General features: G+C 42.8%; 1 non-coding gene across 1 annotated transcript; it reads left to right on the forward strand.

Moving 5' to 3' along the window:
* Positions 1–3,456: 3,456 nt before the first annotated feature.
* Positions 3,457–3,563, forward strand: LOC126015052 (U6 spliceosomal RNA). Its single transcript, XR_007497956.1, has one exon. It is a non-coding gene; the product is annotated as a U6 spliceosomal RNA (small nuclear RNA).
* The last annotated feature ends 10,126 nt before the right edge of the window (positions 3,564–13,689 follow it).

Below are 13,689 nucleotides of genomic sequence, written 5' to 3' on the forward strand. Positions count from 1 at the left end.
GCATTAGACTACTAGTTAGCCTCAGAAAAAATTACATTGGTAGAAAAGTACATGGGGCTAGAGTGACAGTACGGTGGGTATGGTATTTGCCTTGCACAGGGCTGACCCAGGTTCTATCTCTGGCATCCCATATGATCCCAAATAGCCTGCCAGAAATTTCTGAGTGCAGAACCAGAAGTAACCCTTAAGCACCTCCAGTTGTGTCCCCTTCCTCCAAAAGAGGGAAGTGTAGAAGGTGTGAGCATCAGAACCTCTTTCTTCACTAACACTTGTTCGCTTATCTTTCTTTCTTATCTTTCTTTCTTATCTTTCCTTCTTTCTTTCCTTCTTTCTTTCTTTCTTTCTTTCTTTCTTTCTTTCTTTCTTTCTTTCTTTCTTTCTTTCTTTCTTTCTTTCTTTCTCTTTCTTTCTTCCTTTCTTTCTTCTTTCTCTTTCTTCCTTTTTTCCTTTCTCTTTTCTTTCTTTCTTTCTTTCTTTCTTTCTTTCTTTCTTTCTTTCTTTCTTTCTTTCTTTCTTTCTTTGTTTATTTCTTTCTTTCTTTCTTTCTTTCTTTCTTTCTTTCTTTCTTTCTTTCTTTCTTTCTTTCTTTCTTTCTTTCTTTCTTTCTTTCTTTCTTTCTTTTTTTCTTTCTTTCTTGTTGTTGGGAGGCTCCTAAACAGTGATCAGGAGGTTCAAAGTCTTCTCTCAGAAATTTCTGGCTAACTGGATCAATGGTTCACCACAAAAGCTCAAGGATGTGGTACATCTTGGTGTACCTGTGGTGCTGGAAACAACCAGGGGCTTCCAGAACTGAACCCAGTGACATTCAGGGGACCATATGTGGTGCCAAGGATCAAACAGGTTAGTGTCATGCAAGGCATTTGCCTTAACTCCTGTGCTATTTCTCTAGCTTCAATCTTTATCATTTGACAATAACCATTTTATTGTGAAATTTATTTTACTCTAGTTTTGATCTGCATTTCACTAATTTTCTAATATGTTTGTTACTACTAGTGCATCTTCTTCAGAAAGAAGCCTACTCAGATTCTCTGTCCAAAGGTTTACTATTATATAAGTTCTTATATAGTTTGGATATTGACCCCTATCATATATATTTTCTGCCGCTAAGTAGCTATATGGATTTCCTTTCTTGTAAACAAGGTCAATGTGATTCCTCTTGTTTATTTTTTATCTTGTTGGTGGTGCATTTGGTGCTAAGTTAAAAACAATCATGTCAAAAACATATTGCCAGGCCAGAGCAGTAACACATTGGATAGGGCATTTGCCTTGCATGCGGCTAACCTGGATTTGAGGTTTGACCGCCAGCATCTCATATGGTCTGCCAAGCCTGGCAGGAATAAATTCTGAGTGCTGGGCCAGAGAGATAGCATGGAGGTAAGGCGTTTGCCTTGCATGCAGAAGGTCGGTGGTTTAAATCCTGGCATCCCATATGGTTTCCTGAGCCTGCCAGGAGCAATTTCAGAGTGTAGAGCCAGGAGCAACCGCTGAGCACTGCCAGGTGTGACCTCCCCCCAAAATAATTCTGAGTGCAGAGCCAAGAGTAATTCTTAAGCACGTGAGCCCCAAATAAACAAACAAACAAACAAACAAACAAACCAAAAATTGCCAAAAGAGTTGCCTTTTGTTTTCTTCTTACCTGTAGTTTTACGGTATTGGACTATGCGCAACTCTCATTTACTCTGAGTTGATTTTGTAGAGGGTATAAATTATGGGCATGGGTTTATTTGCTCATAACTGTCTAGTGTTCTACCTCATAACTTACTGGGGAGACTCATTTTCCTGGTATATATTTGTTACTTCTATCAAAGGGTTTATTTCTGGGCCTCCTGTTTCAATGAGTCACTTGTCTATTTTTATGTCACTATTTGATTAATACTGCTTTGCCATACTCTTTAAAATCAGAAATTGTTATAGCTCTTGATTTGTTCTTGATTATCCAAATTCACTCAGACTCTTGTGGTTTCATACACATTTTATAAATTTTATTTCCATGAAAAATATCTTGGGTTTAAGTAGAAATTATAGATATTGTATTGAGCGTTTAAATTTCTTTGGGCAGTAAGTACTTTTTTCCAATTCATAGGTGTATCTTTTCTTTTATTTCTGCTGACTTCTGTCATCGGTTTCCTCTCTGGAACTTTCCCCAATTTGCAGTGAGGATAAAATTTGTAGAACTGCTGCCCTTGAGGAAAAGTGCTTGTAGGCTCTTTGTGCAAAGTCCTTTTTGTGGCTCTCCAGAAGTAAGGTCAAAACTCCTTTATGGGACCGAAGTGGTGGCTCAAGCAATAAGGCATCTGCCTTGTGCACTCTAGCCTAGAACAGAACTCAGTTTGATCCCTCCGGCATCCCATGTGGTCCCCCAAGCCAGGAGCGATTTCTGAGCGCGTAGCCAGGAGTAACCCCTGAGCATCAACGGGTGTGACCCCAAACAAAAAAAAAACCCAAAAACACAACCAAACAAACCAAAAAACAACTCCTTTAAAGGACTTACACCCCTTTATATTTTGGCATCTGCTTAAAATTTCAGTCTTTGTTCCACCCCAAAATACTCACCTGAATCCCTACCAATGACCAGTTTTACAGAGAAAGATTGTTGCTTTCTCCATTCTTTCATGTGGAGGGATATTTGGCCATACCAAATTAAAAAAGTGGACATTATGCTTAGTAGACAGTGGTGATTTGTGTGCTCTAATTCAGGGTTAGACAGGTGTCTCCACTTTTCATGCCTCTAATTTTCACAGTAAATCACAAATCCTACCCAGTGGAATTTTTGACCTGTTGTGTATGTAAATATTTTGGGGGATTACTATGTTGCTCACCCTAATCTGTGCCCTACCCTAGGGTGTGACCTGGCATTCTGCCCCCACCCTAGGGTAGGACCTGATTCTGCTTCCACCATTGGTTGGTATCTGATCCCACCATTGGGTGGGACCTGACTCTGGAGTATAAGAGCAAGGGTCTGTGGAAGGCGAGGGCTTTTTGCTGGCTGGAACTGAATCTGAGTCTTTGGACTTCAGTTTTGTCCATCCGAATAAAGCAAATATTTCCACGAGCCTGATTGTCTGCGAGCTGTTTACCTGCCGTTTCACCTCAGAACCGTGGGCTAGACAGGGTGGCAGACGCGTGCTCCGAGCTGGAAGAAAAGGGCCTCATTCTCCATCCCACCATCAGTCAACCTCTTCAGGGGCTGACCTGCTACATGACCCACATCTTGCTGTACCCAGGGTTTATTACTAGCTCTACATACCAGGATCACTCCTGGTGGACTCAGCAGACCATATGGGATGCTGGGGATGGAATCTGAGTCAGCAGCATGCAAGGCGAACTTGTACTATCTCTGTGCCACCCCCTCCCAACCCCCAGGGATTGTAGACAGTCAAGAGCTGATTTAGATAGTGAATGTATAGCAGGTAGAATCACTGTCTTGTTGTGATGCAAGTAAAGGCTGATATTTTCGTGCTTGCTTCGGTAGCACATATACTAAAATTGGAACGATACAGAGAAGATTAGCATGGCCCTTGTGCAAGGATGACACGCAAATTTGTGAAGCGTTCCATTTTTTTTTAAAGGCTGATACTTTCCTCTGGACCCCTCAAGCCTGGGTTCATCACCCTCATTATACTCCTAACATGTTCTGCCTATGGGGAACTCTGGGGAAAAATTACACTTCCTGGTTCTTCAGATAAGCCACACTTCCTGGTCCCTCAGGTAAGCCACGCTTCCTGATCACTTTGTCCCCACAGACCAGCCACACTTTCTACACTCCACACCCCGGACCAGTTACTCTTTCTCTCCCTTTCTCCCTAGTCACTTACATAAAGTCCCTAATATTCCCAAACCACAAATCCTCCAGATACCACATAAAAGCTATGACTTCAAAGGAGTATATAAAAGCTGTGTCTGTAAAGCATCCATTCCACCAGACGGGCTTCCAGAAACTAGTCACAGGCTAACTCTAGTAGCCTGGGAGAGGTGGCATTTCTTTGGCATGTTTGTCCTATTTCTTGTCAGCCAGTTTCCATGTGGGGAGATGAGGGTGCTGTGGAGTGCAGGTGGGGGTTTGAGAGTTTTTAGCTCTGTCTCATCTGTTCAGGACCAAGCACATATGGGCATATTGTATGGCTGAAACCTGGTCTGCTCTGCCGTTTTTTGCTTTCTGTGTTCTAGAGGTTCCATAGGAAGGACCCACTATCTGCCTAATTGATAGGGTAATGGGACTCAAACTCACCCTTTCAGACTCCAAACTTATGGGGCAGAGGAAGGCAAGGTAGAACATCCAAACAAAGCAGGATTGCCATGTGTTCTAACTCTTTTCATACAACAACCAGGGGAGCTGTGGGTAGACCAGATGTCTGGGAAGACAGACGGAACCTTGCATTTGCCATCCAGATGTTTCCACAAGCTGTCCTGATTTCTTTAATCTATTTTTTTCTCTACATCAAAATGGAGCCACTAGTTGCTCCCTGTCTCCTTCCCCCTCCCCAGTCACGGGATTCTCCCTCTGTTCTGACTCTATATCCCAGACTCCTGTTTGCTCCCCTTAATAGTTTCTGCCTGAGCTTCTGAGCTTGCTGTCCTTACAAAAAGCAGGTATGAAGACAGGGCTGGGCAGAGTGGGAAGAAATGGGCAGCAGTGAGCCCATGAATTATCAAGTTGGGAAAGTTTTGAGGGAAAAGATGCCATCATTCCCCTGTGGAGGGATGAATGATAGCACAGTGGATAGTCTATTTGCCTTGCATGCTGCTGAGCTGAGTTCTAGCCCCAGAATCCCATATGTTCCCCCCAAGTCTGCCACGAGTAATTTCTGACTGCAGAGCCAGAAGTAACCCCCAAGCATTGCTAGTGGCCCACCCCCAAAAAGCTTCTGAGTCATGTTCAGTTATGGATGTGGACAGAACGTGGCCATGGACAGACATGGACATGTGTGTGGACACAGCCAAACCTCCAGACTTGTTGTTGCAGGAGTCTGTGCCCAAGAGTTATCTAGGTGACTGTATGAACACCAGTGCTGAAAATGATTTCTGGTCACATTGTGTCCAGGTGTGAGTGTGTGTGTGTGTGTGTGTGTGTGTGTGTGTGTGTGTGTGTGAGTCCCACGGAGGGTTCACTCCACACTACAGCCAGGAAGTGTGAGACTCGAGAGCACAAGTGTGAGTTGCATGGAGACTCTTGACTACATATGTAGTTCAGCCCTGAGACAGCACTCAAACTAAAAGTGTTCCTGAGGGGCAGCACTGCTATACAATATGAGCTGTGGCCACATGTATGACATGTCAGTTCCCATAACAACATCAACAACAAAGGGAAGGAGGAATGGGAAAAATTTGGGGGGGGCCACATAGTGTATTCCTGGTTCTGTGCTCAGGAATGACTTCTGGAAGTGCTCAGGGGACCATATTGGATGCCACGTGCAAGGCAAGTGCCCTCCCCATTGTACTATCACTCAGCCCCTCATAATTTAAAAGTTGATTTAAAATATGATGTCTTAAATTTGACACTCAGGGATTGCTTTAAAGTGACAAACAAGGTCTTAGTAAATATGCCCATATCATAGGTAATTATGAAGCAGACTCTGGATGGAATAAGAGATGGAGAGACAGAGAGACAGAGATCAGAGAGATATAGGGATGAAGATTAGAGATATGGAGAGACAGAGAAATGGAAGTCAGAGCAGAAAGAGATATGGAAAGAAAGTTAGATGAGAGACGGAAAGATGAATCTTATGAAAAATGTCTCTGCTAATGGCAAAGGAGAGAAGGAGGCGGAATGCAGGGAAGCTGTCTCCAGCTGCAGGATGGAGGCAATAGGTCTGGGCCAGAGGCTCATCCAGAAAATACTGTGAAGCACTTCCAAATTCCCAGTCTGTGCCTAGGAGAACAGAGAATTGGAAGAGACTCTCAATGGCCTTGGCCAAGACGGTCAAATGGGAAACTCAGCTCCATGTTCATTGTGCTCAGACTTGGCACAGCGGAGCTTTCAGATCCAGGGAGAGGCAACTTCACTGAAAGCCTGGCCTCTGCCTGGCCCTTCTGGGAAAACCTGGAACTTGGCAGCTCACCAGCATGTGGTCATGAAGCTCTCCTGATGTTCCAAAGCCGTGTTTTACATACCTGGCCACCTCTGGACGTGCGTTCTCCAGGGTCTCCTTTTGACTCAAGCAGGGGACTAGCTTGCACACATGGAACCATTTTAGCCCTGAGTGTCTCCACCCTGCTGCCAGTCTGAGGTGGGAAAGATGTGAACCAGCAGGGTTCATTTTTGTGTTACAAACCCACAACGCAGACACCTGGAACCCTAGAGCCCCAGAGTTGTGAGGCTGATAGCCCTGAGAAAGTCAGGAGAAGCAGCTGGCTGGATCAGAACATGGGGCTATGTGACCCTCATCAAGAAGTTACTGGGGTGCCTAGAGCAGGGCCCCCTCTTAGGTCTCCCATACCCATCTCCCCTTACTGTAATGACAGACCCACACACTTGGCTTCAGTGTTTGCTGGGGTCACTCTTTAGCCCTGGAGTTCGCAGAGTCTGGAAGTGGTTCTCTCACACTTGTGTTTGCATGCTCAGCTTGAGTGTGCTGGAAAGTGCTCAGTATGTCAGAGACCAGACAGTGGATCCACCAGGATTAGATCCATAGCTTCTAGTCCAGTCCTAGCTGATCCTTCTATGGTACCCTCAGTATATGGGGTGAAGGCAGATTTCCCCTTTCTGCATAAACTACAGCAGCCCAGCACCATCCCCTACTCCTTCAACAGAAACTGCCTCTCTGCCAATTAACCTTGTCAAACTGCCAGGCAGGTGAAATCTCAGTATCTTATAGTAGTGTCAGCTCAGTAGAATCAGAGGAAATTTAATGGGAAAATCACATAGTAATTCTCCCAAGCTCTGAGCCTGAACAGTAACACCGAAGCTCAACTAGTATCAACCACATCCCAGTAAATCCTCAGATATTGACTTTAGTAACACCATAAAAAGAACTATCATTTTACATTGATCTGTGTTATCTATCTAAATGTTTGATCATTCCACTTGCTGTTTTAACAAGTAATATGAGTAAATTTGGTGGAGGTGGGTGGAAAACTAGGAACACTAGTAAAGGGAAGGTCACCACTAGTGGTGGGATTGGTGTTTGAATATTGAATGCCTTGAAATGATTGTTTTCTGAATTTGGTAAATCATGGTATTATAATGAAAACTGGGGAATAGGAATTTGTGTCCTTAGGTTACAAGGCAAGTGCTTTAGCTCTGGAGCTGCCACATCAAATCTTTGATCTAGTAAAAAAAATAAAAAATACTTCACATGCAAGAACACTGATCCCTGGATGGATTCATTCTTATAGCAAGAAAAGGACAAACAGCTCTAAATCCTGAAGAGGAAATGAGTCTTACCTGGGTTAGAGTGAGACAATAAGCTCTCCCACTTAAGTTTTCCTTGTGAAGAATGAATAGGCTCTTATGTGTGAAGTGAACAAATGAATAGGTTTGTCTTTTATTTACTTATTTGAGTTTGGGGCCACACTCAGTGATTTTCATTCCTGACTCCAGGATCAATCCTCATGAGGCCCTATATAATATGGGACACTGGTCAGCAGTGCTAGGCAAGTACCTTCACCTGTACTATCTCAGGGTCCCTTATTTTTCTTTTTAAAAGCCAGCAGTCTTTGGGGCCAGAGCAGTGGTGCTAGAGGTAAGGTGTCTGCCTTGCAAGCACTAGCCTAGGACAGACTGCAGTTCAATCCCCTGACATCCCACATGGTCCCAAGCCAGGAGCGATTTCTGAGCTCATAGCTAGGAGTAACCCCTGAGCATCACCAGGTGTTGCCCAAAACCTGGAAGAAGTAAAAAAAAAAAAAAAGACAGCAGCCTTTGCTGAGGAACCACTTCTATTTCACATGCACGCATGCACATGATGTTGAACTCTGGAATTCGGGGAGTGGATTCACATCCTTGGGAAGTCTCTATTCCTTACCTGATGGTGGGGATTTGATATGAAGGAAAAAGTTTTGAAGCTGGACATATGGTGGTAGGGAGTAAGGATCTAGTAAAGTCCTTAAGTAGAACCCACTCCCATGATTATGAATTTTGCAAAAGAAGCTACAGCTTAGAGTCTATCTGGCTCAGAATTGAAGAAGCTGATTATTAAGAGACACACCAGCCACTACAAGGGGCCCTCTAAGTGGACTATGAACTTCTTTCTGCTTTCTAAAATTTGTGGGTGGGGGTCTCTCAAACCATAATCAGTGAACCTGGAATATCTCCCAGTGATTTGCAGATTTGCAATCAATCAGGCTACAGTTCCGTGTGACACAGAGAACCTGTCAGGAGCTTCTTAGCAAGCTTCTGACTCTGTGATGCTGGGGAAAAAACTGGGCTTGGAAGTTGGTTTACAACATACAACTTGGTTTCACCCAAAACAAAAATCACCTCTTGTTTTACCATATTTTACACATATCTCAAGAAAACCTGGGCAGGATTGGCTCAGGATAGTCCTTCTGTCCCTATACCCCTGCCTTGGGATGGTCTCTGTATTCAATAAAAACTGAATTTCTGGCAGGAAACTCTCACTGGACTTGATAAGACAGATTGCTACATATCCAAGTGTATTTCACTCTCAGTTTTGTGTGAATTATTTCCTGCAGTGATCCTTGCTCCAGACCCACCTTCCCTGGGTGGGAATATGACATTTTGGGGCATTATATTTGGTGCATTGAACAGGGACCTGAGAAGATCCCAATAATAATGAGTGAAATGGTCCCCTCATGGGTCAGGGTCAGAATTCCCTGGGTGTTCAAAGTTATGCTCATTTCTCAGTTTTTGATTGATGTTGCTACACCTTTCACTATATCTCTTACTGGAATGGTGATATGCATGCTGGGTAAGTTGATGTTAATTTTGATCTTATTTTGGCGCATTTACATGCATCTCTTGTTCTAAAATATGAAACTCTCACTTAGGAATATGAATCTCTTGCTCAGAAATATGAATACCATGATCTCTGAAATGTTAGAGAGTAAAACCTCCTTTCCAGTGGTAATATGTCCTTGAGATAGAAGCCATTCCAGGACTAATAAGCCATTGCTCATCACTGGTGTTAAAGCAGAGAAGACATGATCTGCTAGATCTAGTGCCTCAGGTGAGGGAGAGTATATAGCAAAGCAGCTACTGCTCCTTCAGTCTCAGAGACTGAAAGTGGCTCAATAGAAATATCTAGGCCTCATGAACCCAGCAGCTCCTTTCCAGCCCATCAGGAAAATAATCAGTCTCCATTTTGTGAGTGCTTGAACATGGCCTCACTTGGCCAGCTCAAAAAGGGCTGCACCTCATATAGATCAACATCCCTGTATTGTGTTGAGTTTCTTACAGGTTAAAGTGAGGTGTGCTTTGGAATCCTCAGGATTTTCATACAAATATCTAGGACTTGCCTGAGCCCTTTGCAATTTTGGCAGTGGAAGATGTGGCTTAACGATGAGGCTAAGACTAAATTCCACACCCTACGTCATTTTGGAAGAAGAATGTTAGAAGTTTGAATGACTTATGAGTTGTTAATCAGGAAAGGGAAGTACGCTTACATAAAAAAGCAAACTGCCAGGCCCGGAGAGATAGCACAGCTGTGTTTGCCTTGCAAGCGGCTGATCCAGTGATCCAGAACCAAAGGTGGTTGGTTCGAATCCCGGTGTCCCATATGGTCCCCCGTGCCTACCAAGAGCTATTTCTGAGCAGACAGCCAGGAGTAACCCCTGAGCACTGCCAGGTGTGGCCCAAAAACCAACCTCCCCCACCCCCCAAAAAAAGCAAACTGCCTACCTTGTGATATTTTGGCATAGGTCCATGAAATAACATTGAGGACTTGGGGAAAAAAAAGTGATGCTAATGTTGCATTTAAGGGAAGCTATATAAAGATTTCCCAGAGAATAGCTGAACCATACACAGAATTTCTGGGGGAACTGACAGATGCTATTCAGAAGTAGGTTAGAGGTAAAGAAACAAAGCACTACCTAATAAATAAATTAGCCTTTGAGAATGCTAATAAAGATTATTAGGTGATATTGCACCTTATCAAAGAGAGAGACGATGTGGGGTATCTAAAAGTATGTTGGTTCAATCAAATATCGGGCACACATTCATGATGCTGAGGTTTATTCAGCTTGGAGGTGAGCTCAGGATAATTGGGTGGGTCAGGCTATTTCTGCAGGGAATACAGAGCATTTCCTAATACCATCCTTGGAGGACACCACCTGGATGTTGTCTGAGGTGCAGCAAGGAAAATCACTGGGCTAGAGACTGCAGGTCAACAGATAAACCTGTCTCAAGCAGTTAGAAAAGAGGCCAACCCCAGGCTTCACAGGTTCAGGGCAGATGCTTTAACTGTGGAAAATGGGCAACTTTAAAGAAACTGCAGGATTCCTCCTGGACCTTCTTTCTCAAGACCACTACCCAATCATCCAGTATCAACAAAATGGATATGGGGCCAGTCCTAGGTCCCAAAGAATCAAAGAACACTTCCGCTGGTGCCTCCCTTTCCCAGCTCAGGCCAACAGAGCTACGAACAAGATTAGCTCCAACCTGTAACTTCAGGAAGTTGTGCCTTTGATATCCCTTGCCCTGAGACCATAACCATAACACCAGCCCAATGCCCCTACAAATTAAAATCTACCATAAAGAGACTGATCCCATTGGGCACTGTAGACCTACTCCTGGGGGAAATCAGTCTATTAAGGAAATTGCCATTAATGTGAGAGTAATAGATTGGGATGTTGTTTCCAACATGATGACAATATAATATAATATAATATAATATAATATAATATAATATAATACAATATAACATATAATACAAAATATATTATATAATTATATGTAATATAATACTTGTCATTTCCATGTCAACTGGTTGGACTTTTGAGAAGGGAGAGTCCATTTTTCAGTTTTTGCTACTCCTCTTTGTAATGTCTTGCCACTCTGATCACCTTAGGATTGAAGGCTTTGGTAGCATCAAACCCCTAGCTGCCTCTGCTAATCCCCTGGTGGGCTTTACCTCTAAGCTTACAAAGACAGAGTGCCCACTTATAACACTTGGAATTCATGGGAAAAATTTTAAAGTTATGTCTGACACAAGTGCTGATATTTCTATTGATCCTTCACACCACTGCTCCTGTAATAGGGCTATGCAAGAAATGCCTTATGGCTCACAAGGAGTATGTTCATTCCTTCTTCCTCTGACAGAGTGCTAGATGGATAAAATGCATTGGGCCAGATATATATGCCACCTTATATGTAGATATATGTAGTTCCCCTGACCCTGAACTTATATGTAGTTTCCCTGACCCTGAATCTATGGGATAGAGATCTACATGATCATGTCATGCTGAGTATCATAATCCTTCCCCCAGTTTCCTCTGGCTACTAGTTCAGAGGCCACACATTTTTAATTGGGGCTACTGCATTTTAATGCCTGCCATCCCTCTGCATTCAGTTGAAATCCCATGATCCTATGTGGTCACAACAGTGGCCCTTTAACTACACAAAATTAGAGACTTTAATATAAAGGCACTAATAGATTTGGTAGAGGAACAGCTTAAACTGGAACATATTGAAACCTCATTTTCAGAATGGAACTTTCCTGTTTTTATTATATAAAAGAAGTTGGGAGGCAGAACAATAGGATGTTTGCCTTGCACACAATGACCCAGATGAGTCTGGGTTCGAAACCCAGCGTCCCATAGGGTCCCCCAAGCAAGGATAGATTTCTGAGCACATAGCCTGGAATAACGCATGAGCATCATGGGTCACACCCAGCAGCGCTCAGGGGTTACTCCTGGCTCTATGCTCAGAAATCTATCCTGGCAGGCTCGGGGGATCATATGGGATGCCTGGATTCGATCCACTGTCCTTCTGCAGTCAAGGCAAATGCCTTACCTCTATGCTATCTCTCCGGCCCCAAGACTGTTTTTTTATAACATTCCCATACACTCAGAGACCTGCAAAAGTTTTTCATTTTCCATTCCTTCTCATAACAGAGCTCCCATGCATAAATTTCAGTGGACTGTCTTACCTTAGAGAATGACAAACTCACTTACTATGTGACAATATTTTGTTAATGTAGTTTTACGCCCTGCTAGTAAAGGTTTCCCCATGCTTTTATTACTCTATGGATATCTTGCTTGCATTTCTAACGATAGTGAGCTTCAGATTATGTAAGGACATGATGGCATGAGTGTCAACAGCTGGATTACAGATTGCCACAGAAAAAATTCAGACGCTGCCACTATATGAATATTTGGACTATGTTCTGGAATGCACTGCAATGCATCCCCAGAAATACTCCATTTAACAGAAAGATCTCAGAACTCTTAATGATTTTCAAAACTTTCTGGGAGACATTAATTGAGTCCACCCCTCCCTTAAAATCTCAACTCTGAGCTCAGTAACCTATTTCTCACTTTTAAGGGGGACTCCTCTCTGGATAGCCCAATGCTGTTAACATATGAAGCTCAAAGGAGTTAGAAATTTTTATGGACCTGCTCCAAAAGTCCTATCTTTCCAGGTTTACTTCTGGAGAAAAATTATGGTTTCTTCTCTTTGCTATGCTTCAATTGCCAACTGCTATAGCCCAACTGCTATAGCAGTTCTTGCCTGTTCCAAAAAAGGAAATTGAATCCATTCTGCCTCTTAGCAAGAGAGATTTTAGCTCATTTCTCAGGAGAAATTTCCTTTTACTATTTGGCTGGAAAAACCTGAGAATTTTCAGAAAGACTCCTTTTGTAATCTCTTCTATAATTCATTCTTCTCCCATCATTGATGCTCCAGTATTTTATATATATGGCTCTTCATCATGAAGGCCCCTCACTGACCACAACTGTATCTACAAATAATAAGTCTGCCCAACAAGTATAAATTGTAATTGTCACATTGATTAACTTATTTTCTCATGTGCCAGGCTCAGGTAATGTGGTGAGTGACTCAGCATACATGGTCAGCCTTTTCCCTGGGATTGTCACTGCTTCCCTAAATTTCCATAACCATGTGGTTCAGGAATTACTTCAGCAACTAAAAATGCTTTTAAGACAGTGTTCTGAAACCATTTTTATTACTTACATAAAATCACATTCTGGCCTTTCTGGGCTGATGGTTCAAGGAAATGAAACTGCTGATTGCCTGGTAGAACCTATCTTTCCATCACCTGTATCTATGTGGAAAAGCTGCATCAGACAGAAATTCTATTTTTAATTTTTTAGGGCATCTCCATACTGGTTCCTATAGAAAATGAACTAGTTCACATCACCACCAGTAATGAGCAAGAGTCCTTTTCCTCTACAACCCCTTGGTGTAGAGCAGGGGTCCTCAAACTTTTTAAACAGGGGGCCAGTTCACTGTCCCTCAGACCATTGGAGGGTCTGACTATAGTAAAAACAAAACTTATGAATGAATTCTTATGCACACTGCATATCTTATTTTGCAATGAAGAAACAAAACAGATACAAATACAATATGTGGCCCACGGACCATAGTTTGAGGACCACTGGTGTAGAGGATTTTGATAAAGCTGTAGTACTGGTGTTGAGATACTATCTTGTTTTGATTTACATTTTCCTAGTAGCAATAATGAATATTGTGCCATGTTCCTGTTGGCCATCTGCACGGTTTCTTTTGAGGTTCTCTTCCCCTTTTTTTGTGATGAGATTAATTGTGAGTTT

This window comes from Suncus etruscus, chromosome 7 (assembly GCF_024139225.1).
Source record: "Suncus etruscus isolate mSunEtr1 chromosome 7, mSunEtr1.pri.cur, whole genome shotgun sequence".
Classification (NCBI taxonomy): Eukaryota; Metazoa; Chordata; class Mammalia; order Eulipotyphla; family Soricidae; genus Suncus; species Suncus etruscus.